This window comes from Nicotiana attenuata, unplaced genomic scaffold, assembly GCF_001879085.1.
Source record: "Nicotiana attenuata strain UT unplaced genomic scaffold, NIATTr2, whole genome shotgun sequence".
NCBI classification, from domain to species: domain Eukaryota; kingdom Viridiplantae; phylum Streptophyta; class Magnoliopsida; order Solanales; family Solanaceae; genus Nicotiana; species Nicotiana attenuata.
The window spans coordinates 153,488-160,433 of NW_017670456.1; positions in this window are offsets into that span (position 1 = coordinate 153,488).

The window sequence follows — 6,946 nt, forward strand, 5'->3', positions numbered from 1 at the left end:
GATTTTGATGACATTCATGATTTCACCTGCATAGTGACATGTAGGCATAGAGATGTACTTTCCTCATGCTATCTGAAAAATGAAACATCTTATTTATTGTTGAAAAATTTTGGGAAAAAAATCATAGTTTTACAAACCTACTCATATTTTGGTGATTTCGGTAAAAGAATTGAATTTTCAACGATTTACTTGAAAAGCATGCTTATTTTTCTGGAACTGTGAACGAGATGAGCATCTTATATCTAAGTATATTTCTTGTACCATTATTATTATTATTATTATTATGTTATTATGAACTGTTGTTGGCTATTGGTGTTGGACTCCGACCTCTGTTCCAGCTCGTCACTACTTACAACCTAAGGTTAGGTTGTTACTTAATGAGTACATGGGGTCGGTTGTACTCATACTACACTTCTGCACCTTGTGTGCAAATGTCGGATGCTGATGTTGCTGTGTTCGACGGGAGCTGGATTTGAAGATGTACCTACGTTCCGGTTATAGCTGCCTCTTGTTCATGGTAGCTCTAGACTTATAAAAGATCTGTTCATGTATATTTCACACAGATCATGTACTTTATTTCAAGCCAGCTTTGTAAATTCTAAATCTTAGACGCTCATAATTTGTATTACCAGTCCTTGGGGAATGTATACGATTCAGATATTTTCTTTCACTTAATTATCTTATTAAATTTCATTAGAATATGATAGTTGTTAATTGATTTACCTAGCGGGTTGGGTTATGTGCCATCACTACTGGTTGAATTTTAGATCGTGACACAGGCACGTTACAAAAACTAAGAGAGTGAGCAGGACAGAGAAGTCCTAGAGTATAAAGTATACTACACAACTAACATAACCAAATTTAATATGCCTGCAGACGGATACAGTTGCAATCAAATCAACGTGTGGACCATCAATTGGCTTAAGCATAATCCTGGTGCTAAAGTGCCTAGCTTCCTCGAAATAATCCTAAAAAAGGCATCTCAATGCCAGTTTCCCAAATAACATGTTATACGATGATTCCAGCATCCTACATTGCAAAAAGAGCAATATAACTACATCTTAATGAAAAGCAAAGATACTACCGATATATATTACAACAAGTAACCAGCTTGTGATTGCTAGATTTGTTATATTTAAGTATATAAATACTCTTGTCTCTTCAGAACCGAAAAGAAGTTGGAATTACGAGGTCTAATCATCTAATTTTCAGAATCAGATATTAACTTTTTAATTTTTTTTAAAAGTCCAAAGAGCACATAGGGGTGGCAAAATGATTCAAATAAAATAGTTAAACACCCATATTATCCATTAAAAAATGGGTTGGATAATGAACTATTTAAAAACGGGTCAAATATGGATAAGAACCATATTATCCATTTAAAAAATGGATAACCAATGAGTAACCAATGGATAACCAATGGGTCTAACTTTTACATTTGTAAAGCCTCAAATTGGGGGTTCCTCAAGTTATGGAGACTAGGAATTCTCCCAAAAGTGATCATATGCAAGAAGTCATGGATAATATGGTTACCCATATTATCCGCCGGTTAACCCATTTTTTATCCGTATTAAATATGGGTCGGGTCGGATAATTTACCCATTTTTTCATTACCCGTTTTCAACCCGAACCATATCCGACACATCCCGCCCGTTTGCCACTCCTAAGAGCACATATGCCACGGAGCTTGGATATGGTTTACCAATTGTAGATCCATGGATCGCAGATACTATCTGCCCATGACATTCAATGTGTATTTCTGAATAATACTCATATATCAATTATGCAACCACTTAAGTTTACTAAATTCAATGTTAGCTAAATTAGTTAACGTTTATCTCTTTCGATGCAACAAGAAAATCTTATGCGTTACAAGAGGTTTTATTGGTTTGTTAATTGGTCATATGCAATTCAATTTTTGAAATACAGAAAACCTTTTTTTTTTTGAAAACCACTCTTCAAGATGTTTTTGCAACATCAGTTCTCAAAAACATGTTAAATGAAAAAACGATTTGGAGGTATATATGTTTCATCTTTCATTCCTAAATAATCAAAAGTCTCCAAATTTTTTTTATCTAACCTAAATTTCTTTGCACCAATCTTTTCTCCAAAAAGAATTTTCAAATTTTTCCTATTTTAACTGAACACGTGCAAGAAAAATACTCAAAAGGAAAAAGAAGCTCGACTTTCCAATAAAATGATAATAATAATTAACAGATGGAGTATTTATTTTAAATTAAAGCTAACATAATGACGAAATGACATAAAACAAAGTAAATTGTGGGAAGTGAGTTTTGAGGATAAAAGAACCGGACCTTGTACGGGCAGTGAGAGGAGGAAAATCGAAGAGCGGCGGAACTAACACCATAGGCGGTGGAGGTTCTACGGCGGCCGACCACAAGTTCCCCATCACTCACTCACTCACTCTTTTTCCCACTTAATTAATTATTCTAAACTGAACAAAAGAAGGAGCCCTGTCGATGTGATGAAATATGAATCAATGTGTGAATTGAACAACAGAAAAAGGAGATTAGGCAAATACATTCAGGGGGTCTGACAAGAGGTCTCGTCACTCCGGTGGATTTAGTGGGGCCTCATCTGGAGGCCGGGGTACTATTGGCAGAGGCCATCCTCCCAGGCCGTTTCATTCAGCACTCCAGGATTTTCACGGTGCTTCAGGTGGCTGTGGCCCTCATATGCAGTATTCCGATCAGCTAGCCTACACCACCAGCTTCTATCAGTGCACCTCCGCTCCAGAGTTTTCACGGTGGTTACTCAGGATGCCAGGGTGAGTTTCAGGTTCATCAGCCACAGCAGCCGAGATCTTGTTATACTTGTGGCGATCCGAGGCACATTGCTAAGTTTTGCCCTCGAGCATCGAGCAGTTCTCAGCATCAGGGTTCTCGTGCCATGGTCCCGGCACCGGGTGTTTCACCGCCCGCTCAGACAACTAGAGATGGAGGTCGAGGCATTAGAGGTAGGTGGAGGTCAGGCCGCTAGAGGTGGAGGCCAGCCAGACATGGCCCGTCCTCAAGATGTAGTTCAGAGTGGTGAGGCCCAGCCCCGATACTATGCTTTTCCAGCCATGCCTGAGGCTGAGTCATCTGACGTGGTTATCATAGGTACGATTTCAGTTTGTAGTAGGGATGCCTCGGTATTATTTGATCCGGGTTCTACTTATTCGTACATGTCATCCTATTTTGATTCATATTTGGTTGTGCCTCGTGATTCTTTGAGTGCTCCCGTGTATGTGTCCACACCTATGGGGGCTTCTATTGTTGTAGATCGTGTCTATTGTTCGTGTATGGTCATTATTGTGGACTTGGGCTAGTGGAGCGGCTCATCACTTGAAGACCAACTCGATGGACTAGCGCAATGAATTTAGACTTTAATTTAAATCCATATATTGGACTTAAGTAATTTAATCTTAATTTGGGCTTGATATTTGTTGAATATAGGAATATATCAAAATTTAGTATGGACTTTAATCACGTAAAATGCACATATCTACAAATATCCCCTACTTTAAAATTTGTCGAAATGTAGATTTGTTGAACACGAGACAAGACTTGAAGTACTGTAAAGACAATTTATGTTTAGCCTTCAAAATAAAGACATCGATCACTTCGACCATTTTTAACTTTCCAATGAAGCATGCAATTGAAGCCGTAGTTGGGCCGTGTGACTTGCATTTACTTTCTGTCCATCCTCTTGCCATGTATGAGTTAAATTCATTAGGGAAACTCTTCTCCCTCTTGAACTTGAAAAATCCTTTTATCAAATATTGTATAAGCAATATTGTGATATTATGTGGCAAAGTAATATCCTCCGGACAAAGTGCAACAATCAAACTTAGAACAGTCCACGTGGAAGAAACGCTTAATTGACATCTATATCCAAAGGAGATAGAGTTATTGCTCTCACATATCGACTTAGAGGGTGTTTGGCTAAGCTTATAAGCTGGTCAAACTAGCTTATAAGCACTTTTCGGCTTATCTACGCGTTTGGTAAAGTTANTTGAAGCTGCTCAACTTGTATTGCTAGAGACTTATTTGCTCAACATCGATCCAAGCTGGAGATGGCGCGTAACTTCGTGTCATTGGTACCACAATTCATCATACTGAGTTGAGACGTATGGCGCAATATTCACCATTCCGAATCGAAGAGTAAGACACAATATTTGCCTTGTCGACTTGAAAAATCGTATTTGTTGGCGTTGATGTCTAGATAAGCCTGAAACCAAGGCTTGATTAAAATCACAGCAAGCGAGTTTGTCGATAAAGATGAAGTCACCAAATGTGATGTAGTGGCAGTGATGGTTATTGCTTGATCAGCTTTTAGAAAGCACAACGGAAGTTCCATGGTGAAGGAAAAGATTTCCCACAATACTCTAGTTGTTGTGCCGAAGACTCGCATCAAGGTTGAAGATAGAGCCATAATCTTCACTCTTTTTCTGTTTTTCTTTCTTTTTTTTTTTTCCTAGCAGATTTTCACCATAAAGGATTATTATTCTTACAATAGAGTCTATGCTTCGGACCCGATATATTGGGGAAAATTGTATTTTACATGTACGGTGACGTGTCAGGACACGTGGATTGGTCAAATGGTCAATGAATCACAGTTAGGCACGATTCAAGAGTTGCAAAACACACACGAGCAAAGAAGGAGTAAGACGCACGGGATATCACGTAAATAGCACGGCTCTCGTGCCTATTTAAATCATTTATATCCGGGCATCAGAAGGAATGAATCTGGTTATAAAAAAGCGTACAGATACAGCATTTAATGGGTATTAAATGTTGAGTTAAGGAATACATATATGCAATGTAATGATTGTGTAACGTAGCATTCAATGTCTTTAATTATTCATAATAGCCTCATTATGATTTGGGCGTAACGTACATTCTCAAAGGTACTTATAAAAAGGAGATATATGATCAGTTGTAGGACACAAAAAAGTTATTGAAATATACTTTGGCATCATTTGTTTTTCTTGATTATTATATTGCTACTCAGAATTATTTCCTTTTATTCATTTCTTTGATTATCAGTAACCCGAGTTCTTCTAAATTCTAGCTTTGACTAAAATTTTATTTTTTGGTTAAACAAATTGGTTCCGTTACCGGGAAACTGATAATCTATTTCCTCTCTGCTTAACTTTCCTTGTTACATCAACTATGGCAAACAACAATGATAACACTCAAGGAAACCAAGAAAATCAAACAAATCAACAATTTCAGGGAGATCTGCAGGATAATAACGCATTAGTTCCTTCTCCACAAGGTTCTCCACGACGGTCTCGTGAAGGCACTCCTGAGGGGTCTCATACAGATGGACAAGCTCATGTTGAAACTATGGACGAGGCTTTACAAAAAATTATTGCCTCTCAAGTCAATAAAGCTCTTCAGGCTTTTGTTAGCAATTACCTGCTGCACCACCTACACCCACACCAAATAACAACACTCTAGAGAACCCTCGTTCCGGACTCGTAATTCAGGTAGTGGGGGAACCCCCAGCGAATCACAGGAGGGAGAACCAGGTAATTCTAATTTACAGAATTTAGTACTAATATTGCAGAAACAGCTCAAGGAGGAAAGTGACCGCATAGAGCAGATACCTGGGGTGTCGCCCGTGATCAAAGGGGTAGATATGGATAAGTATTCTCAACAGCCTTGGAAGCCAAATGCTGCTCATCTCCCAATTCCAAAGAAGTTCAAAATGCCTGATATACAAAGTACGATGGAACAATAGACCCACGAGACCACGTTACTGCATTTACAACAGGCGTAAAGGGCAACGATCTGACTAAGCAGGAGATTGAATCAGTCTTAGTCAAAAAATTCGGTGAAACGCTCACTAAAGGAGCGTTAACACGGTATTCTCTTTTACCCAAAAATTCTATAAATTCTTTTACTGAGCTTGCAGATTCTTTTATCAAAGCACACTCGGGAGCTCAAAAAGTTGAAAAAAGAATGAAAGATATCTTCAAGATCAAGGAAGGAGACTCAAAATTGCTTAAAGAATTTGTGGACAGATTTCAACGTGAAAGAATGCTTGCCACGTGTACCTGACAACTGGGTAGCCATAGCCTTCACAAGCAACTTGAATGAGAACATTTCAGAAGCTACGAGGCGACTCAAGGAAAGCCTCCAAGAATTTCCAGCAACAACATGGAATGACGTCTATAACAGATACAGTACAAAGATGAGGATTGAAGAAGATATTATTTTACGACATAAAAAAGAAGAAAAAGTAAGCTCAAGACGTGCAGAAAATGAAAAAAGATCCGGTAAAAACAGGTACGATCCATACATGGGACCTGCGGAGAGAGACTCACGATCAAAGCAGGACAATCAGAGGTACGATCACAGATCAAAGAATAAAGAATCAGGCTCCTCTTCCAGATTTGGGAATGATCGAAACACACGCGAGCCACGAGATGATGATAAGGGTTTGAAGGCAAGGTTTGGTGGTTATAATTTCAACGTAAGCACTTCTGAGCTCGTAGCTGTTTTAAGAAGCATGGGAGATAAGGTACGGTGGCCAAAGGAAATGCGATCGAATCCAAACAGACGGAACCCTGATCATTGGTGCAAATTTCATAATGACCACGGGCATAAAACAGCAGATTGCAGGTTTTTGCAAGGTGAAGTTGATCATTTGCTAAAACAGGGGTATCTCACTGAGTTATTCAGTGAGAAAGGTAAACAAGCGTACATGAAAAACAGGCAAGAGCCTCCAAACCCACCTTCTCCCAAGAGAACTGTCAACGTTATAAGTGGGGGAGAAGATATCAATGGCGTGTCATATACTGCAGCAAATAAAATTTCCAAAGTAACAATTACTCACGGGAAGCGGCTGCGGCATGTATTGGAGGAAGAAAATATTACATTCAATGATGCAGATGCCGAGGGTCTATTAAACTCCACATAACGACGCACTGGTA